The following is a 12,940-nucleotide window of genomic DNA, read 5'->3' on the forward strand; positions in this document are numbered from 1 at the left end:
AATTAAGGGCCTGGAAGAAATGGAATAATACTATGTATCATGGGACTTTCGCTCTAGTTTAGAAACTTCTGGTATCTAAAATAGATTTTTAAATGGTATCACAGCTGAGGAAGTGGCTTAGTGGGTAAAAGGCTTGCATTAACAACCACGAGGACTTGAATTCAGACTTCTAGAACTTCCATAACACTGGGAGGGTAAGGCTTCCACATGACTCCCAGCCCTCAGGAGATGGAGACGAGGGTTACCAGAGCGTGTTGGTTAGCTTGGTTTGCCATAACAGTGAAATCTGGGTGCAGATGAGAGACTCTGCCTCAGTAATACAACGGAGAGCTGTGGAAGGCTCCAGACACCAGCTCTGGACTTCTACACACACACACACACACACAGAGAGAGAGAGAGAGAGAGAGGGGGGGGGGCCAATATATACATATACCTGTGAAAAATTAAAAAATGGATCACTAAAGAGACTACTAAGTGGGGACCAGTATTGTCCAGTATTTGATACTGAGGCCCTCAAATGTAGTCTCTGGGACGAGGGAGAGTGCTGGGCATGCTCACTTGTTAAAAAATGAAGCTGGACTCCATCACGATCTAAATATAGATTCTCTGAGCCAGGGTCCCAGAACCAGGAGCTGCAGCTAAGGGAACAAGCTCTGACAAGTACAGAAAACCTAAAATTGTCTCCAAGAATCCTGCTTCCCATGAGGATCTGCTAGGGACTAATATGTCATGGGACGTACAGGCTTCTATTTTAAATTACACATCAGCTCTCAGACAAACTCCATAATCTGAGAGGTGTTTTTTTGAATCTGGAGAGGAAAACCCAAAGATCCATAGTGTAAACAAGATGCTAAATAGTTTGGTCACTTGCTACTACTTATGGAGAGACCATGATCTGGAGCAGTCATGTGCCTGTGTTCAGTGCTCCCTGCCTAACTACTTAGAGAGCGGATGTGTTATAGGGCCTGTCTCACAGCTGGAAATGTTTGTAGCACTGCCATGTGATTTCTTTTTATTCACTTTCAAGCACCATGTGAGGGTGAGTCTATAAGACTAAAAAAGTAGAGAGATGGTAGCTAGGTGAGGGACCAGGGGGGCTCTTCAGTCACCACAGGGAAAAGAGTTAGTCCTAGTGGCTTGTCCATCAAATACAAACCCTGCTGCTCTAAGGGCAGTGCACAGGTGAGAGGAGAATTTTCTGATTCCTGAAGTCAGGCTCTGACATTCCTTTTCATCCCTGGGTAATTTGGGGCCCAACAGAAAAAAAAAAAACAGGAGTCCTGATTTCTTGTCTCTTTTCTACTTTGGATTCACCATAGCCCGGACAAATGCCCGCCTCCCAGGGCTATCCCTCTCGAACACTAGAGATAATGATGCAGTGTTTCAGCCCTTAATCTTGCTAATGATGCCAGTGGTAATGAGAGTGTTTGGAAGGAGAGACTGCCTTTGAGCGTGGATCAAAGCACGGGGTGAGTACATTTTATTAGAAGCAATAATAATGGGCCCCGCATTCTTGGTGCCTGGCGAGCAAACCACTATCCTTCTGGCCTGCATTAATTCTTGGACCCAAGGGTGTTAATTAGAACAAAAGTGTAGGTACTGAATGGCACCCAAGGCCCTAAAGGAATTAAACCGTTTCCAAAAGGTGGCTAATTTACCTCTGCCCTCCTCACCAGTCTTCTACCCACTGTCAGTGCAGAATAACCCCGCCCTTCCCACCTCCTAGCAGGCAACTTTGCTTCCTCCCACTTAAGTAATAGAATGAAAAGGGTCCCCCAGTGCTGTTCCTTAAATATTTACCCTTCACTGGCCAGGACACGCCCAAGCTGTGCTTAGCGGTGGTAGCTTAGCCTCAGTGCCGTTTCCCCGATGTAGCACCTTCCACGGCGTGTAGTCCGCATCTGTTCAGTGTAGGCAGAACATACTTAAACAGCTCCCTTTTCAAACCCACTTCCACAGCTTTGCATTTTTGTCTCATGGAAAATGCTTCCAGCTCCCTTCCCTGAAACACAAGTCCCCCAACAGTCCAGCACAGAGGTCACCAAGATTCCATCCTGGCTCTGTCACATAGATCTAATCCGTTTTAGCCGGGGCATTACCATAAGCAAATAGGCCCTTGGTGCCTGGTGAAGATGATGACAGCATGTGTCTTCATAGCTGCCCTTTCACCCAGAATAATTATCCCCCTGATAGTCACCTTGCTTTCTCACTCATCATAAATACCAATCTAAGCTTAAGTAAAAGTGAGAGGACCTTGAGACACAACTGTAAGCCCTTTGACCCCAGAAGTCACACTCACTTATTTTCATGTGTTGGGACTAATTAATGGGCTGAAGGGTCAGCCAGTTAAATGGCCGCCTCGAACAACACCATCATGGAGGTAAGTGTGGTCCTTATAGCACAGCTTCCTGGACAGCTGGATCGGCCTTGGCAATCACCTACTTCCATTTCTATCCCATAGACTGACTAGCCAGAGCCTAGAAAGAAGAAGAGGATGGTCACAGATCTCGCTTTCCCACTCAGGAGCCTCCGCTAATGAAAGTGAGCTCGGCAAAAGGAAAGCACTCTGTATAAAGACTACCTCAATTAGTTACGGTTTCTAGATATCTCACTCTTAAAGACAGTGCTGGCCTTATCTAATCCTGTGTGAGGTAATAAAGCTAATTAGCCATTAAAGTAAGTAGAACGGACAGAGGAAGACCCCAGAGGGCAGGAAAGGGTGTGTCCCCCAAATGCTTACATTAGCTTGCTTTACTCCACTGCAAATCTGCTCCACAACACTTTGGATGGATACAGTGCATGACACCTCCCAGAGGTCAGTTCCCTAACCAGGACTCTCCAGCTCTCCCTAAAGAATTCGTCACAACCAAGTAAAGCCGGATTCAGCCAGCATTTGATCTCTGCTCCTTCCGGTCCACCCCTCCCTACCTTCCGTGAATGCAAAAGGAAAGAAATATAAACAGTGCCCCCAACACAACAACACAACTCTTCAAGGAAGTTTCAGGAAATAATTTGGCACTCTCCAAAAGCAAGAATTAAAGATGCTTTTTGGCTGGAGCACCAAGCTCAAGAGACTGCTTCTGAAAGCTGATGATATGTACAAGCAGATGATCATACACACATCTCAAAGTCTGATTTCATTTCATGTTTTTTTTCATGGGCGCTTTGCTTGCACGTATATCTGATGTGCACTTGTATGTTTGATGCCTAGAGACCAGAAGAGGACATCAGATCTCCCTGAGTTAGAGTTACAAAAGATTGTGAGTCAACATAGGGATGTTGGGAATGGAACCTTGTCCTCTGCAGGAGCAGCTAGTGCTCCTAACTGCTAAGCCATCTCTCCAGCACCACACCTTTTGCTGTATTAATTTATAGATACAGGGCATACACACACACACTCACACACACGTATGCATACAGAATCAGCGGACAACTTTCAGAAGTTGAGTCTCTCCTTCCCCGACGTGGGTCCGAGGGACCCAAGTAAGGTCAGCAGGCATCTTTACCACTGACCACTCTGGTGGCCCTTCATAAGCATTTTCATCTGAATTTACATTTTCTTTATTCCTTTTCATTCTTTTCAACATCTGAAACTATCCTTTTGTGTTCACCTCTTAGTGATCTATTGCTGCTACTGCTGCTGGGTTTTTTTATTTTGTTGTTGTAGGACATAATCTTTCAGGAACTCTGAAATTAGCACTGAGGCATTGCTCTCAATGGTGACCAGCTCTAATTTTCATTAAAAACAGAACAAAAAAAGCCAGAAGTGCATATTTGAGCACAGTGACTTACACTCAAAAGACCTGGGAGAAACTGAAACGCTTTCTTCATTATACGGTATCCAAAAAATTCTTGTGATTCTTATCCACCATGATGGCCAAAAAGTACTATAAACTAAATCTTGTGCACAGAAGCCAAGATGCATTCCACAGGTAGTGCTGCCCCCTCCATGACCCTATGCTGCCATAATGCATGTAAAGGCCCCAGTGCATTGCAAATTAGTGCTCCCCTCCTTACCCACCAGGACTAAAACTGTCTGAAGACCTATGATGAGAGCCTGTGTGCTTCGTGGGTAACCTTCAGCTCAGCCTCTCTGTGCCAACGCAGCCTCTGACTTTGGATCTGAGGTATGAATGTGCTTGCTCTATTGGGTTGGAGTGAGTCCATTCCTGTGGTTAGAAGCTTGACTTTCCTCCTAGCTTAGTCCAGACCACTTCTGATATTCCAATCACATGTTAGCACTGAATAGCTCCAAGGCTGAGCCTCAAACACCACCCAGCTGCTCCAAAACTTGACAAGATGAGGTAAAAAGCAAATAGAGAACCAAAGGTCAGTTCCACCACGGTGGGCCACATGGCCACACCAAAAGACTCGAGCAGTGAGCTCTCTCCAGATGCCCAGGTCCCATCACAAAAGCACACACAGTATGAAAAACAAAGACAGTATGTCTCCTCCAAAAATGGCTCTGTATCAAAACAACTTACTTATCTTAATATGTCTAAAATGCATTAAAGGACAAATCTAGTAACACCCTATTTTGTAGAAAAATGTTATGAACTAACCTTTACCAGTTGTTTATTGCACCTTGCATTTCTGAGAACTGAAGTTGTTTTTCTTTTTATTTATAAATTTTATTGCAAAAAAACCTTAAAAATAAAAAAAAATCACACTCCAAAATTAACCAGATCCTAAGCCTAGAAGAAGTTCACTGAAGCATTGTCTTTCTCGAACACAAAGCAGACCCACTGTACATGCTCTTCCAGGCTGAAATGGGGTGTAGCAAACTTTCCAAAAGAGAATTTTGTATCCACCTTTATCATTCTCTTCTTGGAGTTTGATTTTAGAATTTTGACTTGTCTAAAAGTTAATACTGACAACAGATTTATTATTCAGCAGTTCCTAGACACCTACCCTTTCAATCTGTGAACATATTTTTTGGCAGAGGCCTGAGACCAGATTATTTAATAATGAAATACAACCCTGGGAACCCCTCTAAGTCCTTTACCTTTGGGTGTCAGGCCAACAATGAGGAAGTCCTAGCTAAATATTGCATGAATTAAGGGCTAGCTTCTTTCACTGTTCTGAATTCAATCCCCACTTGAGTCCCCTGCCTTAGGCAAAACTCTTCTTTCTAGATGAATGGATATCTTGAAAAGGAGAAAAAAAATTCTTTATAAAAGATAAAGACTCTTTCCACTCCCTACTTTCTTTGTAAAGTCTCTTTGGAAGGAACCCAGTGAAAGTTGAACTCGTATGAACACGATCAGTTTGCCAACACAAAGTGATGAGCATTCACTCTGCTATGGACAGAGATGTTATTTCCAGCTGTCATAAGGATGATTGTTGTCAAGCATCCTTCAGAGAACTTCCAACAGGTACCCAAGTAGCCAACACGAATGACCAGTAAAGATGGAAAAGTAAATTCCTCAGCTGCCTTATTTCTGGGGTGCAGGAGAACTGAAGAATTTTGCTACAGTGCCGTTTCAAACACAGGCCAACCTGGAGGATTAATCGCCAAATGGGCTCCATTGGCTAGTGCATGGAAAGTCATTGCTAGTTTCGGCTTACAACTGTGCTCACATAGCAGTGAAAATGGAAGTTCAAAAAGTGAAAGAGTATTGCAAATTGTCATCTAAAAATGATACACTGGCCTTGGTATACCTTGTATCCTCCAAAGTAAGAATACAACAAACATTCATTAATTCACAAACTCTCAAGGACCTGCAAAAGGTCCTTAGACCAGCAAAAGGCTGTTAGACTTGGTAATCGCTTCTCTCGTGCAGACTCTTGAAGTTTGTGAGGTAGCTGATTGTGGCCTCTAAAGGTTATGCCTCCAAACCAGGGGATGAGCTGTAGACAAAGTAGGAAGAGCAGAGACTACAAAAGAGGACAGCAAGGCCAGGCAAGTCTGAGGTGGAATAGAAATGAATGTGAACACACAGAGGGTGGATGAGGAGGGAGCCCAAGGATGGGCAACTGGGGTTGTGAGAGCCCATGAGCCAGCCAAGAGGAGGTGGGTGGCTTTCAGACAGGAGAGAGAAGGGAGCATTCTGCTCAAGGAAACAGATGATGAGGAAGAGCACAGGGCTGTGCGGCAGCCTATGAAGGAAGAGAACAGGCAACCTAGCACACAAGTGAGCCATGAGCTCTTACGAATAAGAGCAGGAAGCACTCAGGCACACAAGGGCAGACTGGTGACGCTGTCAGATACAGAAGAAAGAAGTGAAATCAATACAGCACACAGGGACGTTTGGCATTACCTCTATTCGAAATGGAAAAGGAACAGGAGCAAATTACTCAAGACTGGTGTCCTTTTGTATATTTTTTTCCCCAGAAAAAAAAAAACATACTCAGAGATTCTCTGGTAGAAGAAAGCTTTTCCTTCTCGTATTTTCTTAGCGATGAACAGTTTTCACGTGTACTTCATACTTTAGATAGAAGAAGCTGTCTCTGTCATTCCAGGAAAAAGAAAAGATTCAAGTTACAGTTAGTATCTTTGCTACATTATGTGGAAATTGGTGAGGAAAATAATTTTTCACAGATTCTTCACGTCCTGACCTTGGCTAATGGAGCTGTTGTGTTCCGGATGTTGTAAATGAGTTTTTAGCTTAGCGAATCCTCTAGATGTCTCGGCAGTTCTAGAAGGATGGTGGTCAGCATTCTGTTACTACAACAAAATACTGAGATAATCAACTTATATGGGGATTGGGGGGGTCAGAGTTTGTTTCTACTAAAGGGTTTCAGCCCAAGCTTGCTAGGCCCTGTTGAGTTTGGGCCGTGGTATGGATGCTGCTGACCCCAGGGTAGCTGAAAACTAGGAACAAAAAACAAGTAAGAAACCAGAGTTTCATAATCTTCAAGGGCACATCTTCTGAGTCATGGAAACACCTAGGGTCTCCCAGGAGTCCTGCCTCTCTATTGTTTGGCTCCCAAGAGCTCCCACACCTGTGGACTGTGCCACTAAACCATGGCCAGAGTCCATACTGGTCTTCCATTTCTCTTCCTCTCTCCTTTCTCACTGGCCTAAGGATTTGCCCTGCTATGTACATATTTTGTCACTGAGTAATTTGTTCAATGCTACAAGGGTACCAGTTGGGATTTTGTTGTGGATTAGTACAACCTTTCATGCAGTATTGTTAAATCCAAGAAGAACCAAGAGAGAGTTAAGTTTCTCTGGGAAGTTTTATGATATATAAAGTTGTGAGTGATAGTCTGTTGACTGCTAACCACAGAACAGGAAACAGAGATTAAGGCATTTAGAAAGTTCCAGAACACCAACCAGCCTTGAGTCCTATGTCTTTGTAGGTTGTCTTCCACCCAGTTTGTTTTCCTTAGAGTGCCCTACATCTCTATAATGAATTCCTGTGAGCATCTTCTTTACTGTGAACTTCCCATAACAAGCCTAAGAAGGGTGAGCGATGATTGATTGATCATCCAGATCAGGAGCAATAGAGAGAGACAGAGAGTGAGAACTTCAGGTGTTCACATCTGTAACTGAGGGCTGGCATACAGCTTAGTGGTGGAGTGTTTGTTTTAGCATGCGTGAGCCCACAGCTCAATCCCCAGAACTGCAATAATTAAGTGAATTAAGTTAAATATAACTGTTGACCAGGACTGTCTCTTCCCAGGCTACTCCTCCAGATACACACACACACACACACACACACACACACACACACACACACACACACCACCTTGTTTCCAACCCCAAATCGGTCCTTGTGTCAAATGTCCAAAATTAGATTGAGTATCTCTTCTCCAGAGTCCTTTTGGTTCTGTTCAAGAAAATAACTTACATTCACTCCTTTCTTTTTAGTATTTGTTTGTTTGCTTTGTGCATGCACTGGTCACATGGCACACATGAAGAGATCACAGGACAACTTATGAGAGTTGGTTCTTTCCTTCTACCATGTGGGTCCTGGGGATCGAACTCAGGTAGTCACGATTGTCACCAGAGCCTTGACTCACTGAGATTGCCTGCAAATCATATTCTTCATGCTGTTTTTTTTTTCCCTAAACCAACACACGTGACAGGGTGACTAGTTTGTTTTCTGTCTGTGGCCTTGTTTCTCCCTCTTGTAGGGCTGCTGGGAAGTGGCCCCCACAGGTGGCTGAGCTCCTATGCAGCTGCCATTCAGATAACCACAGCTCATATAACTTCCGTCTTCGGGAATCCCAGGACTTCTCTCTCCCTCCAGTCTTTCCAAGAGTCATTTATCAAGAAGCGCATGGCTTCAAAGGAACAGATGGTCTCACTATGCGAAAAAGCCTAGACCTAAAAAAATCAAAACAAGACAAAGCAAATCCCCAGCACTGTCATAAAAACCCTAAAGCTGGGACACGCATGGTTCTCGTAACATGAGATGAAATTATTCGACATGGAACTCGCTCTGCCTACATCTGGTTTTCATACATGGCAATGCCTCAGCAGTAACGGGTGATAAGGGAGCGAGGTTGGAACTGGAGTGCAGCCTACTGTCTCATGCTCCACCCCATCACACAGAAGACGTCACTCCAGCCCCTTTGCGCCGAGAAACAGTGAGTCACAAAATTCCCACAATAGAATCTGCAAGCTTTGCTAGCTGCATATTATCTTTAAAATAGTAAGTACAATATTAAAAAATCATCTTCTAATATTGTTTTAGAGTTTCATGAAGTCAAGAAATTATCGCTATGTGATTTAAACAAGAACAACCTCCAAGTTTTTCTATTTTATAAATGCAGGTTTTATTTATTTCCTCAGTATGTAATATACTTTTTCTTCTTTCTCTAACAATAAAAAATATATCCAGTCTAGTAAGAAAATGCTTGAGGGTGCCCTCTGTAAGTCTAGGGATGAGCTAAACAATAACATGTTACATAACTCTAGATTAATGTATCATTAATTATTTCCTGTGAATAGCTGTGCACCAAGAAATTGAAGAGAGCATCTGTCACATTGGTGTGCCTAAGGTGACATGCTGAACAGTCAGAATTGAAACTGAGTGGTCTCTATGTTAACTGAGGAAAAGACGGTGTAAACAGCATTTTAAATAATGAAAAAGTATACTATCTTTAATACTTAAGACTCTTTTTAGAACACATTCAGGTAAACTTCTGACGCTTGAGAATGGCTAAGGAATGGCTGTTGTGACCATCAGGTGTTAGGTCCGACACCAAGAGAAATAGAAACCCAAGCATCACAAATCTGACGGACATTAAACCAACGCGCTGCCAAGAAAAACATTTCTCATCAGTTGCCCTGAAGAGTCCTCCCTATGTACGTGGGAGGAAGTTATTTGCCAGATGTCATTGCTTATTTTTCAAGTCTGCCTTGGCTTGTGCTTATTTTTTCTTGTCCTCCCCCAGTCTCTCCCATATACACTACCCTGGAGGCTCTGTAACCCTTGCTGAAGAAGTACCTAGCTGTTCCAATCAATACATCAGTCTCAACATGTGTTCTTGTTTATGTGTCCAGCCTAGGTTGCTGATGGGTACCGGATGATCAGGCTTCCCCGTGCCATGCTATCTGGATATCCATCAGCAGGAGAGACTAGTTTACGGCTTGCATCATGAATGGCATCTTTCTCTCTTGTGACAACAAATGGCCTATTAAAGATAAGCCAAGATGAAGAGAAGAAAAAGTCAAGATGAAAAGAAAATATTGTGTTATTCTTTAAAGATGTGTGATGCCTGGTTCTTCCAAAAGATCACACAACAGAATGTCAGGCTATGCTTTACCAGCTGGGCTTCACAGAGGAATTCCCCCCGCAGTCTTGTTTTCCCCTCCGGATAGAGAACCAGATTAGCTGATTCAGCCTGTGGCCTTGAGTGTTCTCTAAGTTATCTGTCCTTTACTGACCTTGATCTAAAGTCACAATGGTGTTAGTGCAGGCCACAGTGTCCTCATGAGTCTCCCACCCAGCCACACCTCCCTGTCAACTTTCCCAAAGCCAGCTATTCTTATGGTAGGCACTGCCTCTCCTGCCATGTGCAGGCTTCCTTCTGACACTCTGGTGGGATTCCCATTGATCGGTCCTTCTCTTGTATTCCAGACCATTCCATAATTAGGAGCGAGACCAGCATATAACGGAGACAGCGTGTATTAGTTACTTTTCTGCTGCTGTGATAAAACACTATAACCAAAGCAACTTCTTTCATTTATCTTTTTTTCATTTTTGTAATTTCTTATCATTTAATCAGATTACATCCCAATTGTTATCCACTCACTTGAATCTTCCCATTCCCACCCTTTCTCCCTCTTCGGCCCTATTCCCCTCCCCGAGACCTCTGACAAAAGGGGACCTCCTCCCCCACCATATGACCAAGGCACTTAGCAAAGAATGGGTTTGGAAGGGAGAAAGTGTGAAGGGCGAGGAGAGCAGGGTAGCAAGCAGCAGTCAGGGTGAAAGCATGCGTCTCGAAGGGCAATCACAAAGCAGGGAGAACAAACTCGTAGTTGGCAAGGTTTTTGTTTACTCTGAAAGTGTACCCTTGATGACAAGCTTCGTCCAGCAATGCCAGGGACAACCACACCTCCCCAGACAACCGCACTAACTGGGGACAATGTGCCTGAGGCTGTGGGAAACATCTCTCATCAAACCTATTACATAGGGAAATCAGACTTGAGGCCTAATCAGCTAGGGCTGTTCCACAAATAAGCCCATCGGGACTGAGTCCCGAAGAGTCACACCTAGGAACTCAAAGGACAGCAACTTAAACTGTCAGTCCAGATATCTGAAAAAACTTAAAACTTAGGTCAAATATGAATATAGCCCCTTGTGTTATCCCTTAAGTTGTGTCCTACCACCCAGAGGATGGGCCCTGAGCACATAGTATATGTTTAATAGTCATCAAATGGACAAGTGGGCTACAAAAATTTTTTACATGGATTTTTGTCCAAAGTTGCCTCCTTTTGCCTGGGCATCCCCAGAATCCTCCCTGGTCCTGCTCTCCGGTAACAGAAGACTGAACGCATGTCATCATGTAGCATACACACTGTTACCTGACACTTTACACTCACTCGTGGCCTGGCTGTGTTTTCTCATGAGTATTCTCAGACTGTTTTGGATTATGTTAGAAGACCATATTGTTTTAAAAGTGTCAGAAAATGAAGTGAAAACAAATGACATAGGGAAATAAACTCCATTTTGTTCATCACCAGATTCAACAGATGGGAAAGCGCATGCCCATGCCCGCTAAGTTTCTTTGAACTACACTAAACAACTCTAAACTCTCAGAGTTTATGTTCATCTGGTCTCAAAGTGCCCACGATTAATCCATGTAGTAGAACCAATCTGTGGGGCACACAGAGATCCTGTTGGCTTGTGTCCAGTTTTCTCCTCCTGTTTGTTCAGAGTTAGGCAGATTTACAGCAACAGAGCACAGGCTTTTATATCACCTCCTTTGCATAATACTTAACATTAAGCCTTTGCCAAAAAGACTCACTCCGTGTTTTAGAAATTCATTTCTAGTCATTTTTAAACATGAGGGATGTTATTTTTAAACCATCCCTCACTCCATGGTGATGACTTTTAAAAGGCAGGAACTAAAAGAAACTAAAACTCTAAGTAAATGCCTTGTTTAAAAATGAAAGTGGATATTTATTCTCACACGTGTCTGTCTCCTAATGGAATGCTAGCAGCCCCTTCCTGTGCAGTGCAGGTAGTGAAAATGAATGTGGAGGCCATGCTGGCTTCAGGCAGAACACTGAAGGGCTCTTAGTGTGTTGTCCACTTTGGTGATTAGGTTGTTTTTAGAGGCAAGAAAAAAAAAGGAAGGAATTAAAGATTATGTCTTACGTATTATGTGGGGTTTTTTTCTGTGTTTCTTTACACACACACACACACACACACACACACACACACACACACACACACACCAGAAAAATGAAATACCTGAACAAGTCATAAGGCAGAAGTTTCACCCACAAACACAGAGACGTAAGCTACTTAGAAGTAAGTAAGAAGTTACTGAGCCACGTCACATTTCTCTTCACAAATTCTCTATTTCCCACGTAAAAAGAGAAAATTCCAACATCCTTCCAAAATAACCAGTAGGACTCTCGGAAGAGGAATAATCCCCGTGAAGCAACAATAGGCAAAGCAGTGCCCCAGCAGTGCTAGCTTTGCCCACCTGAGCCTGCTCCTAAGCTGGAAGTCAGCAGAGGGCAGAGGATCACTCTCTTAATTGGGCGTGAATGTTCTCACTTTCGGAAGTTTCCTTTCCTACATTCACTTCCCACTCCCTGTGCAGAGCCTGGTTTTAGCCTGAAGTTCCTGCTTCACGAAGGGAAGGCGCTCTTCCCCAGTGGTGAAGGCTCCTGGGCTGCTGTGGTGACCCGGTTGCCAGCGTGCGTGCGTCAGTTTTGGCCAGGCAGACATATGGAAAATTGTTATCATGTTCTTTGGCTCTTATACTTTGCATGTCAGACAAAGAAGCAATGGAAAACTAAACTCTTACAGGCCAAGGAAGACGCTGACTTTTCACTAAGCTTCTGGGGATGCATGTTCTACATTCAACGCTGCTGCTCACGGGGACAGATCATCCCGCTCTGTGAGTCTCCATATCTCTAACTCACACTGAAGAATTTCGAAGATTAGATTTGATGATCACTGTTAAAAACAGGTATCTAGATTAAATCTGAAACGCCTGAAGACTAACATGCTGAAAGCCTAGTCTCCAGTTAGTGGCAATACTTAAAGGAGATTGGTTCAGGCAGATACTAACCCCATCAATGGATCAATTCACTGATAAATTTCTATTCCATGGCTTTCTGGAGGTGGAGCCTTGATGGAGGAAGTAGGATGCTGGGGGCGGGGCCACGGGGGCCACGGGGGGTGCCTTGGCTACTTATCCTCTCTCTCCATCTCCTGTCAGCATGAAATATGCAATTTTGCTGCACTTCTTGTCATGACATCCTACCTCACCATATTAGCCTAAAGGCATCTGAAAATGAGAG

General features: G+C 43.7%; 2 long non-coding RNA genes across 3 annotated transcripts in view; both read right to left on the reverse strand.

The window, feature by feature from the left end:
* Positions 1–1,799: 1,799 nt before the first annotated feature.
* Positions 1,800–6,445, reverse strand: LOC311582539. Its single transcript, XR_014774137.1, has 3 exons — positions 6,351–6,445; positions 2,300–2,477; positions 1,800–1,901 (listed from the first exon to the last, which is right to left on the reverse strand). It is a non-coding gene; the product is annotated as an uncharacterized lncRNA (long non-coding RNA).
* A 113-nt stretch (positions 6,446–6,558) lies between these two features.
* Positions 6,559–12,940, reverse strand: part of LOC311582538 — a 185,788-nt gene continuing 179,406 nt past the window's right edge. For both annotated transcript variants that reach the window (XR_014774131.1, XR_014774132.1), the window contains one exon: positions 6,559–6,667. This is a non-coding gene — a long non-coding RNA (uncharacterized lncRNA). The remainder of the gene's footprint in view (positions 6,668–12,940) is intronic.

This window comes from Acomys minous (assembly GCF_964271855.1).
Source record: "Acomys minous genome assembly, chromosome: 14".
NCBI classification, from domain to species: Eukaryota; Metazoa; Chordata; class Mammalia; order Rodentia; family Muridae; genus Acomys; species Acomys minous.